The following is a 13,696-nucleotide window of genomic DNA, read 5'->3' on the forward strand; positions in this document are numbered from 1 at the left end:
TGATTTACATTAAGAAATCCAATCTAAATTAAGAAATCAAAGTATTAACTTCATATAAGAACTAGTAGTATATCAGTGCATTCACACGGGTCGCTACATCTTAGCTCTATGTAAGAAAAAATAGTAGATTAGAAATGTATATAAAAACTCATCATCAACAATTTGAAGTAATAAATTGTTAAACTATTCAATTTGAAGTTATCAATCATATTATATAGTCACTCATACAATTTGTAGAAGTACAAACTAAGACATCAAGAATATAAGTCTAACTAAAGTATATAAAGGTGTTATAAAAATAGTACCATACATCATTTTGAATTTTTGATCACATCTCAAAGAACACACAACATGATTGCATGAACTATAAACTATAAAGAGGCTTTTACACATTTGAGTTTTTTTTAATGCATTGTGTTAGTGAACTATACAATAGGTAGAAGTACAAAATAAAAAATCAATAATATAAGCATGGTGAAATATGTCTTAATGTGCTTTAGTTAGCATTTTTCTTAAACAAATTTCACCCAACGATCAATATTTTTAGTTGGAAATCAGAGCAACTCCATATAAAACTTGTAGATAGCAATAACAACACCATATAGAAAAAAGGTAATCTCTTTCTTTTACCAAATCCCCAAGAAAAAATACCATATACACTTAAAGAAGTGATAAGGTTCCTAGCATAGAACCAAGAAATTATGCACAAAAATAGACCATGATGTTCTTCATCCAAAATATGATTTTATCACCCGTATATGATGTTAACTCTTCACCTCTTCAAACATAAAACGATTTGAACCTATAAGGTCTAACACTCTAACGATCATGGAGTTGTGTGTCTTCTCTCAAAGATAAAACTTTTAAATTTTCAAAATTCAAAATAATAAAAAAAGATTTATCCATTAAATCTTTCTCAATTTTATAGTTGTATGCGTATATGCCTTCCGCCAATAGTACAACTTTTAAATTTTATATTTATCAAGATAACAATAATAATAATAAACATGCCGAAGTTACAACTTTAACCTTATAACTAAAACTTGTCAACAATAGAGCTTTAAAACTTCAAAGAACTTCTTATGTTCTTCATTAGTTTATCTCTCTAGTTGTTTTATGATAGTATTTGGTTCTCTTACTTATTAAAGTAGATAAGAGAGTTGATTAAAACAAAGAGGACACCATAAAAATAAATTTTTATAGTAATATGTAACATCACAATAATATTGATCATTTAGTTGAAAATGTGCGATAAAATGCAATCCATCACTCATAGATATTTCGTCTCCTTGAGCAAGACCATTATAAAATCCAGCAACACTTTGATCCTATTTCCACATAGCAAAAAAAAATATAAGAATAAGTTTTCAAAGTAGCACTAAACAAATATAAAAAAAGATAAATTTTCACTTAAAAATAAAATACAATTTTTGAATATACTTATCCTTAATAGGTGTTCTAGTTATAATTTTCATTAAGCAAATCTTACCAAATCATTATAATATAGAGTAGGAAATTAGAGAAACTCATAATAAATACAATTAACTCATTAAGCAACAATCTCAAACATCAAATAATCAGTAGCATTAAAAAATATATCATAAGTTCGTATTTTATATACCTAAACCCTCATAGTAGTAGAAACAAATGATTAACTTTCTCAAAATATTTGTGTTGGATATTTATTAAACACAACTAACAACATCATATAGAAAAGATTACTTTTTATTTCACCAATTTCCCAAAAAAATTTAGTTCCCAACCAAGAACCAACAAATTCTACACAAAAAATAGACTTTAATGTTTATGATCGAAAACATGATTTTATGACCTAAACACTACCTTAACTATTCACCTCTTCAAACACAAATAATTGGAAGTGTTAAGATCCAATGATCATGTAGTATAAGTTTAGGAAAAGATACCTCTTGGTACCATAATAATGGATATAAATTTAGTCATTACATAATAATGGATACAATAAACTAATGTTGCATGTAGTATACGTGCCATATAAATTTATTCGAGTATACATTTATAGTGAACCATATTTTTTTGGGATTATATTTATACGTTATAAATTTATAAGGTCATTTTTTAGCATATATGTTGAATGATTATGTTTTAGATTGATGCTTATTATATTTTATACTATAGATTTGTTGTTAAATATTCTAAATTCATACAATCATAAATGTGTATATTTAAAATTAATTTTAATATCAACAGTTTTAATATTTCAATATTTACACATGCAATATTAATAATAGAAAATTATTAATATTTTGTATGTTATATTTTCTATTGTTATTACTCTCAATTCTTTTGTTACTATTCATTTTAAAATGATGTTTACCTTGTTAAAATTAGCCTTATGAGATAGTGATGAAATACTACTAATATTTGTGTTTAATGATGAATTATTTGTTTTTTGTGAGTTGCAATATTAGGTTTTTTTATGAGGTCTTTTTTAGCATATCTATAGAATGATTATGTTTTATTTTATATTGATGTTCATTATATTTAAATATTAACATTGGTTTCTGAGGGCATATGTACAATATTAGCATTTGTATAACATATGCATTTTTTTCTGAGTTCGTTTTATGATAAGAGAATAAATAAAGGATGTGATGAAATAATGAGGGGATTTCACTTCCTGTTTAATTTAATCTATGATATAATCATTACTATTGTTTTCATGATTGCATCTACTTGAATATCCCTCCCAAGTCTATTCACCTAGAAATTAAATTTAATTAAACATGTATCATGGAACATATATACTGTGCATGTTATTCTACAACATGATTAAATTAATAGATAAATGAAGACATGACAGTTTAAAAAATACTAACAAATAGGCTTCCTAGTGTCAAATATAGACATCGTAGCTTGATACTCCCAATTCCTCTCATATTATAATAATAGTTTATATTTAGAAGTATAAATATAAGGAAATTTTTGTGCACCACATTTTTTGGATAATATTTATAAGCACTTCTAAAAAATTTATAAGGTCCTTTTTTAGCATATCTCTTAAATGATTATGATTTATTTTAGATGCATGCTCATTATATTTAAATATTTGAATGTTTAAATATTAGTATAGTATAAAATAAATGGAAAAAAATATTAAATGGAAAAGATGCTATAACATATTCACCATTTCAAATCCAAGTGTCACCATCAAACAGTGATGTGGAGCCACCACTTCACTACTTTAGAAATCAAAGATATTTTCTCCAAACATCAATATTCACCATCACCTTTCATTCAAAATCACAAAACTGTCACTCTTCCCTAAAATCTACACATTTTAAGTTTCAAATGGTAAGTAGTATCAAAATCTTTTGACTCAAGTGTTAACAGTTTGCAAAATCTTTTCTCATGATTAATGTTTAACACAATCGAAGATGAGTTTGAACCTATACAGTACTATAAGCCTTGTAGTTGGTCCATTGGTAGTTGACTTATCTCTTCTATTTTTGGAGCTTCCATGACCTTTAACTCTTCTTTTGCTTCCAAATCATAACGCTAAAGAAGAATAAGGGAAAAAATAATATGTCGTGAGAAAGCAAGCTAGATGAAAAGATATAATGTGGAAAAAATGGATTAGAAAGAGAAAGTTGAAGGGACACTATATTGTGAAACATAACAACAGAGACACAAAAATGCAAAAGAAATTATAAGATATGATAATGTTGAACTAAAATTTGCATAAAAATTTTCATTTTTACCAATATTAGTTTGAGAGTGACATAGGGAACATGCATATATACCAATAATAACACCAAGAAATCAGACAAAAAATGTTATCTTCAATTAAAAAAGAACAAAATATGATTCATCCAACAAAAGTTACGAAAAAAAGTGTTAGATAGAGAAAATAACATAGTTGAAGGGACATTGAAGCACAAAAATGCAGATAAGTTATAAGATCTGATGATATTAAACTAAAATTTGTAGAAAAAAAATTCATTTTTACCAATATTAGTGCAAAAAGAAGGACTCACTTGCCATTAGATGAACCTTTGAAGATTAGGGTTCATAATAGAGAACAATTTGTTCATACACGATGTTGTTGAATCCCGATTATTCGGTAAGTTGACCTGAATTATTTCCATAGTAAAATCCTTACCTTAAAAGGATATAACCTAGAGGCTAAGAATTTAATGAAATGTATTACTTGGACTCTTTAAACATTAGAATAGGTTGGATGCACTACTTATTGCTATTAGCCTCAAATTTCCAATTGAATCTCCTATAATACACCAGAGTTCTTCAAACATTGTATTTTAAGGATCATAGATCATATTGAAAAGGATTTAGAGACATCAAACAATTATTGAAAACTGAGATTTGTTCTATTCATAAAGTCTGCTGAATGGTTCCAAATACTTTTCATTTAAAAATGAAAATTAAATAAACTAAACTTAATCTATGAGGAGTTGGTTAAGCTGTATGACATGTAGCTCAACCACAGAATCATCCCTTTATTACTCGATTGATAAAACTCTCGGCATATCAATCATGAAACATATTTCCAAAGTAGTTTATTTATAGTTACTCCTTGATCATTGGTAGTACTTCATATAATCTATTTGATATTAGCATTACCTCCCGCTTGTATGTATCTCCACAAGATGAAGAAATGATGAAGAAGAAATTTGAGGAAGAAAAAAAATAAAGGAGAGAGGGTTCATATTGCAAATGAAAAGTTTACTCCTTGATCATTGGTAGTACTTCATATAATCTATTTGATATTAGCATTACCTCCCGCTTGTATGTATCTCCACAACATGAACATCATTTCTCTTGATGAGATCGGTAGTTGCAATAACATCTCTAACATATGTTACCTCTCCTGGGTGAATGACAATTTGAAATAAATATTTAGGAAAGCTAGGAAGATACCTACAAAATTTTAATAGTTGATTGTCTAATAGTGTTCATTATTAGGAGTGGAAATGGAAAGTGGAATATGACTATGTCATAGCAGAATAGAGTATATTGTATATGAGAATAAAAAATGAGAAGATGTAATATCTCCATCTCAATAACACTGAAAATACCAAAAGCAGAAAGCTCATTATCAAATCATATAATTGTCATCATGTTGTTGGTATGTAAAAACTCATAATTTTGTTAGTAAATTTTGAACTAAAGTAGTAAGAAAAAAGATTGATAATAAAAATAAATTTACTGTAGGAAACAAAAAGACTCAAAAAACATACATACCCAAAATAACACATAAGTTCCAAATAAGTTGTAATGAGAAATCATTCCAAAATTGTTATTTTGAAATAAAAAAGCAGGAAGTAAGCCTCATGGAGCTAAAATGCCAAAAAATGTGAACTCATCATGTGAAAATGTTATCTTTTTACTAAATGTTGAATTAAAAAATCAATAAATAAGTTTGGTACACTAAAAATGTTATCAACAACACCAAAGTAACATGCATACCTAAATAACACAGAAGTTCTAAATAAGTTGTAATGGGAAATCATTCATGCATTGTTATCTTGAACTCAAAAACTCAAAAAGCAGGAAGTAAGCTTCATGGAGCAAGAGCAAAAATGCCAAAAAAGTCAAATTTTCATGTAAAAATATTATCTCTTTACTAAATGTTGAAGTAAAAAATCAACAAATAAGTTTGGTACAATGAAATTGTTTCCAATATCACTAAAGTAACATGCATACTGAAAATGACCCCAAAATTGTTATCTTGAACTAAAAACGCAAGATAACATTTTCATGGATCAAAAAATACCTAAAAAATATTAACATTTTCAGATAAAAAAATTAAATTTGTAGTAAATGTTGAACTAAAAAACAAAAAATAACTTGGATTGACTAAAAATGTTTTTTATAATACCAAAATAACATGCATACCCAATATAACACCAAAAAGTTTGAAATAAGTTATAAGAAGAAATCATACCTCACAATCTAGAATCCACGGTCAACTTCATGGATGAAGAAGTTAGCAAGAACATAACATAAATTTATTAAAAAAAATGTACTTGTAAAAACTCATACTTGTGAAGTTATGAGATGTGATGATAAAGAAGATTGGTTGAGTGATATAATATAAACATAAGAAGTTGTAAGAAAAATTCATACATGGAATGTGAATGAAGAATCACCGATTGTCTTCATGGATGAAGAAATGATGAAGAAGAAATTTGAGGAAGAAAAAAAATAAATGAGAGAAGGTTCAGATTGCAAATGAAAAGAGAGAGAAAGAGGGGTAGGTTCGAAATGAAGGGAAAGGATGAGGAAAGAAAGTAAGAAACCTGCAAAAGTTTCAAACTTTGAAAATGAATAAAAAACATTTAATGGTAATAAATATAGATGAAAAAGATGTACCTTTCAGTCATCAATCATGTAAAAGTTTTAATATTTTTTATTGAAAGTAAATTTGCTATTACAGTTTTACCCCCTAAAAATCCAAGTGTCAAGATTTGAAGATATCATTTATGGTAATAATGCTAGCCCATTGCATTCTTATATAGATAGTAGATAACACCAAGAAATTAGACAAAAAATGTTATCTACAATTCAAAATGAACAAAATATGATTCATCCAACAAAAGTTACGAAAAAAGGGTTACTAAATGTTGAAGTAAAAAATCAACAAATAAGTTTGGTACACTGAAATTGTTTCCAATATCGCTAAAGTAACATGCATACTGAAAATGACCCCAAAATTGTTATCTTGAACTAAAAACACAAGATAACATTTTCATGGATCAAAAAACACCTAAAAAATATTAACATTTTCAGATAAAAAAATTAAATTTTTTGTAAATGTTGAACTAAAAAGCAAAAAATAACTTGGATTGACTAAAAATGTTTTTTATAATACCAAAATAACATGCATACCAATATAACACCAAAAAGTTTGAAATAAATTATAAGAAGAAATCATACCTCACAATCTAGAATCCACGGTCAACTTCATGGATGAAGAAGTTAGCAAGAACATAACATAAATTTATAATAAAAAAATGTACTTGTAAAAACTCATACCTGTGAAGTTATGAGATGTGATGATAAAGAAGATTGGTTGAGTGATATAATATAAACATAAGAAGTTGTAAGAAAAATTCATACATGGAATGTGAATGAAGAATCACCGATTGTCTTCATGGATGAAGAAATGATGAAGAAGAAATTTGAGGAAGAAAAAAAATAAAGGAGAGAGGGTTCATATTGCAAATGAAAAGTGAGAGAAAGAGGGGTAGGTTAGAAATGAATGGAAAGGATGAGGAAAGAAAGTAAGAAACCTGCGGAAGTTTCAAACTTTGAAAATGAATAAAAAACATTAAATGGTAATAAATATAGATGAAAAAGATGTACCTTTCAGTCATCAATCATGTATAAGTTTTAATATTTTTTATTGAAAAGTAAATTTGCTATTACAGTTTTACCCCCTAAAAATCCAAGTGTCAAGATTTGAAGATATCCTTTATGGTAATAATGCTAGCCTATTAGACTATTCAAAATAATAAGAAAGATATATACATAACCTATATCTTTCAAAACATGTATTAGATTTGCATTCTTATATAGATAATAGACATGTATGTTTCAAAATGACAAGTTTAATACCTTTTCAAAATAACCTATTAGACTATTCCAAGAATCCTAATATCAAGTCTGATATATACAAATATATAATTGAAAATTAATATACTCATCTGACCTAAAAATGAAAATGACAAAAAAAAAATTAAAAGAAGACAAACAATAAAACACGACCACCAAAGTAGTATAAGTAACACACCATCATAATTTAAATAATAAGAAAGTGTTATGTAATATAATATCACTTTTAACAATTAGAAAATATTTTCTGATGCATAAAAAAAATTAGGAAATATGAAATTGTACATTTTAGATTATGAATTTTAAGGTTAATGTAAAAACTCATAATTTTGTTAGTAAATTTTGAACTAAAGTAGTAAGAAAAAAGATTGATAATAAAAATAAATTTACTGTAGGAAACAAAAAGACTCAAAAAACATACATACCCAAAATAACACATAAGTTCCAAATAAGTTGTAATGAGAAATCATTCCAAAATTGTTATTTTGAAATAAAAAAGCAGGAAGTAAGCCTCATGGAGCTAAAATGCCAAAAAATGTGAACTCATCATGTGAAAATGTTATCTTTTTACTAAATGTTGAATTAAAAAATCAATAAATAAGTTTGGTACACTAAAAATGTTATCAACAACACCAAAGTAACATGCATACCTAAATAACACAGAAGTTCTAAATAAGTTGTAATGGGAAATCATTCATGCATTGTTATCTTGAACTCAAAAACTCAAAAAGCAGGAAGTAAGCTTCATGGAGCAAGAGCAAAAATGCCAAAAAAGTCAAATTTTCATGTAAAAATATTATCTCTTTACTAAATGTTGAAGTAAAAAATCAACAAATAAGTTTGGTACAATGAAATTGTTTCCAATATCACTAAAGTAACATGCATACTGAAAATGACCCCAAAATTGTTATCTTGAACTAAAAACGCAAGATAACATTTTCATGGATCAAAAAATACCTAAAAAATATTAACATTTTCAGATAAAAAAATTAAATTTGTAGTAAATGTTGAACTAAAAAACAAAAAATAACTTGGATTGACTAAAAATGTTTTTTATAATACCAAAATAACATGCATACCCAATATAACACCAAAAAGTTTGAAATAAGTTATAAGAAGAAATCATACCTCACAATCTAGAATCCACGGTCAACTTCATGGATGAAGAAGTTAGCAAGAACATAACATAAATTTATTAAAAAAAATGTACTTGTAAAAACTCATACTTGTGAAGTTATGAGATGTGATGATAAAGAAGATTGGTTGAGTGATATAATATAAACATAAGAAGTTGTAAGAAAAATTCATACATGGAATGTGAATGAAGAATCACCGATTGTCTTCATGGATGAAGAAATGATGAAGAAGAAATTTGAGGAAGAAAAAAAATAAATGAGAGAAGGTTCAGATTGCAAATGAAAAGAGAGAGAAAGAGGGGTAGGTTCGAAATGAAGGGAAAGGATGAGGAAAGAAAGTAAGAAACCTGCAAAAGTTTCAAACTTTGAAAATGAATAAAAAACATTTAATGGTAATAAATATAGATGAAAAAGATGTACCTTTCAGTCATCAATCATGTAAAAGTTTTAATATTTTTTATTGAAAATTAAATTTGCTATTACAGTTTTACCCCCTAAAAATCCAAGTGTCAAGATTTGAAGATATCATTTATGGTAATAATGCTAGCCCATTGCATTCTTATATAGATAGTAGAAGTAGAAAATGGGTTAGTTGGTTAGTTATGATAGTTAGTATTCTTCTTCCTTTTATAAGGTGAATTCATTGTATCCAATTCAATTCAATGAATGAAATTGTCATTCTTTCTCGCTGTATCAAGATTCATGCATGACTTTACCATTTTAACATGGTATTAGATCGATAATTATGAGTTTTCACTTATCCCTTCCATTTTCTTTTTCTCCATCAACCTTTATTTACCTCACCTAATATGTTAGGCCTTCTCCAACACCTTCACTGCCATTCCCGGGAAATTGTTGTTCAAAAATCATCAATGAAGGGCTTAACTTTTCACTCATCAATTCTTCACAGCCACAACCTCCACAACCAAATATACAAGTAGAAGACCAACCACATACAACATCACTTCAAGAAACCTACTCTTTTGTGCCACCAAACCCTATTATTCCTATGCTTCAGCAAGATAACATGCATAATCATACACCATAATATTGGGAGAAGCCTATGCTCACAAAGTTGTTGATTTTGTGTGTGAATATCACCTTGATCTTATAGTAGGATATGGTGCAGTACTTGTCATTATTCCACGTGTTTCAGGAGTAGATATATTGTTGAAAAGTTTTGAACTAATACATGGTGTGCTTCTATGTGAAGGAGAAGACATTGATCCTTCATGGTATGACTAAGATACCCTATGTCCTTCTTAAAGAATCAGATTCAAAGGGACTATTGAAATTTCAAGAATTGAAGTCCATCAACAAAAAGAATTGCAAGAATCCATATTCAAAGAAGTTATTAGCTTAGTTTGGTTTTTCTACTTCAGTCTCAAGCAACTGAAGCTTTGATAGTGGATCTTCTTCAACAGCATAAACAGATTCATCAAGACTCATCAAGAAACTAATGTTGGGTTTGATAATTTTTATGGAGCATCATTTTCCAGCAGAGAATGTTGCTTCTTATGGAGGCCTCATGGGTGATGCCCCAACTTGATGTTTACTCGTGCAAACAATGTGTAATTTGTCTGCCACCAACATTGTTAAGTGATTTGTGAGGATCCACAACTACAAGGCCATTTTCCTTATCTTCCTTGATATTATATCTCTATTTCATTCATACTCTATTCTTTAGCCTCTCACACACAAAACATCATTATATTGTGTTTGTTATATCGATGAAGATGCACATTTAGATGGAGATTTTTCTATCTTTCATCATCAATGGTTGGTTTGCTTCTGTCCATGGTGATTAAGCTCAAACATAGCTTCTACCATGGATGGTTAAGCATTTGATGATATAGCTTCCACCATGGGTGGTTAAGCTGTTTTGTTGGGAGTTTTCTCCTCTCAACAAATCGTCCTGACAACAATGTCAATTTGTTGAAAGATTAAGGGTGTGTTTGCTTTACCCATTTTCTGTTTTCATTTTTATTGAAAATAGAAAATATGTTTGTTAACTTATTAATGAAAACATTTTCTAAAAACATTTCCTAGAAATGCTGAAATTTTGGAAACATGGAAAAGTTATTTCCACTATTTTCTTTGGAAACGTGGGAAATGGGGAAATAGGCAGGTTACCCTATTTAACATATTTGTCTTCCACATACTCCTCATTCTCCTTGCTTTCTGCATCACTTATGCCCTTCTTTTTGCTGTGGATATTTCTTGTAAGCTTCTCTTCAACCTCAACCAAGGTATGTCTCTTTCATTTTTTTACTTGTTTTCTCTTTTTCAAGATCCAACCAGACTACACAATATCTTTTCCCCATCAATTTATGAAATTCTTACTTTCTAATTTAACCCCACAAACTTTTTCGTAGTAAATGTTGAACTAAAAAACAAAAAATAACTTGGATTGACTAAAAATGTTTTTTATAATACCAAAATAACATGCATACCCAATATAACACCAAAAAGTTTGAAATAAGTTATAAGAAGAAATCATACCTCACAATCTAGAATCCACGGTCAACTTCATGGATGAAGAAGTTAGCAAGAACATAACATAAATTTATTAAAAAAAATGTACTTGTAAAAACTCATACTTGGTTAAATGTCTAAATGAACTTTGTAAGATATTAGTCTTTCTTAACTGTTCATTTGTTATGATGTAACTACTGGTTCAAGAAGTTGTAAGAAAAATTCATACATGGAATGTGAATGAAGAATCACCGATTGTCTTCATGGATGAAGAAATGATGAAGAAGAAATTTGAGGAAGAAAAAAAATAAATGAGAGAAGGTTCAGATTGCAAATGAAAAGAGAGAGAAAGAGGGGTAGGTTCGAAATGAAGGGAAAGGATGAGGAAAGAAAGTAAGAAACCTGCAAAAGTTTCAAACTTTGAAAATGAATAAAAAACATTTAATGGTAATAAATATAGATGAAAAAGATGTACCTTTCAGTCATCAATCATGTAAAAGTTTTAATATTTTTTATTGAAAGTAAATTTGCTATTACAGTTTTACCCCCTAAAAATCCAAGTGTCAAGATTTGAAGATATCATTTATGGTAATAATGCTAGCCCATTGCATTCTTATATAGATAGTAGATAACACCAAGAAATTAGACAAAAAATGTTATCTACAATTCAAAATGAACAAAATATGATTCATCCAACAAAAGTTACGAAAAAAGGGAGTATGTGGTTTAGCATAGATGGGATTAAAAATTGAGAAGGGAGAGAACATGGATTGGACAATCCAAAATACAAAAACATTCATTGAAATAATTTATGATCGAGTGAAAAAGAAACTATTGCAAGGATCAACATTTAAAACACCAGTTTGGGAAGATATAAACAATGAATTGGTGAAGGTTATTGGAGAAAATTATGGTGTAGATAGGCTTAAGGGAAAGTTTAATCACCTACGCCAACAACATCGTGAATTTTCAACATTACTAGCTCGCACAAAAGTTACATGGGATTGTGAAGCTAATAAAGTGAATGCTCTGGAAGAAGTATGGGAATAAATGTATAAGGTATAGAAACTTTTACTTCAAATATTAAATAGTATCATTATGATAATATGTTAATTTTTTTTATTTGCATAGTATTAAAGGTTTTCAGTTATACTTTCTAGAAAGGAAGATTCTACAAACAGTTTAAGAGGCATGGATTTGAACACGACTATGATGTTGTTGGCGAGATATTCAATTCTAGCATTGCAACTGGGAAATTAAGTCAAGCCTCTACTAGAGAGCCACCAACCTCAGATGAAGATAAAGAAATAGAGGAAGACTTTCTTTCAAAAGGTGTGCATATTGATTATGATACTATTGATATTGATGGGGATGATTTACAAGAAATTGGAAGAAAAAAAAGAGTAATGGATCTTCAAGGGAGCCTCGACACAAAGAGACAAAGAATTCTAGAATAGACAAATTAGATGCGGCCTTAGACAAATTGACTGATACAATAAGTATAAGGGCAGAAGCATCAAGAGTCAAGGCTGAGCAATATAAAGCATCAATTACTAGTCCATTGTCTGATCCTTACTGTATAGAAAAATGTATGGAACTTCTTGACTCCGTAGATGATGTTTCTAGCAAAATTTACAATGTCACATTGGTGAAGTTTGCAGAAAAGGTGTGGAGAAGCATGTTTGTTATTATGTCACCTTTAAGGAGGAAGGAATGGCTAGCATCTTTAGAGTAATATTTATGCATTTTATTTAAGTGATGACTTTATCTTTCATTTTAAGCATTTTATTTTCTTACTTAGATTTATAGCATTGGATTGTGATTTACTTAATGTTATTGGTTAGATATTCAATTCATTAGATGATAATGATATAAGTTTTATAGTTATTTCAATGTTATTTCATGATTTCGTTTATTATAAATGTTTTATATTTTTTATACTAGCAAATTTAACTATTTATTTGAGCAGGTAATTATGTCAACTATTTCTAGTACGGAATCAAGTAACTTGGATGATGATATTGAAGATTTAATTATAGTTTTATTGATTATGGAGTATGAGAGGAATTTTATTAGTAGGACACCATGCAGGACTTCTTTATTGACTGGCAAGATGTATACTCTTGAAGTTATGGCAGACTATGAAGCTAGATGTTATGAGAATTTTAGAATGAGAAAAAAACGTGTTTTTGAATTTTTGTGATACTTTAAGGGATATTGGAAATTTAAGTAACCAAAAAAGTATGTGTCGAAGAAGGAGTTGCAATGTTCTTAATCATCATATGTCATAATATGCGTCATCAAGTCGTTGCTGAACGCTTTCAACATTCTCTACAAACTGTAAGTAAATGGTTTAAAAGAGTTTTAAGAGCAGTTTGCAAGTTGGGTAGAACAATCATCGTACCAAGAAATCAAACTATAACACATCCATATATAAGAGGAACCCATAAGTATTTCCCATATTTCAAGGT

At 28.4% G+C, this 13,696-nt stretch overlaps 1 long non-coding RNA gene across 1 annotated transcript; it reads left to right on the forward strand.

Moving 5' to 3' along the window:
* On the forward strand, window positions 10,926-12,617 carry LOC109356447. The gene is made up of 3 exons (XR_002108728.1): window positions 10,926-10,999; window positions 11,956-12,284; window positions 12,386-12,617. It is a non-coding gene; the product is annotated as an uncharacterized LOC109356447 (long non-coding RNA).

The sequence above is a fragment of the Lupinus angustifolius genome, chromosome LG09 (genome assembly GCF_001865875.1).
Source record: "Lupinus angustifolius cultivar Tanjil chromosome LG09, LupAngTanjil_v1.0, whole genome shotgun sequence".
NCBI lineage: Eukaryota > Viridiplantae > Streptophyta > Magnoliopsida > Fabales > Fabaceae > Lupinus > Lupinus angustifolius.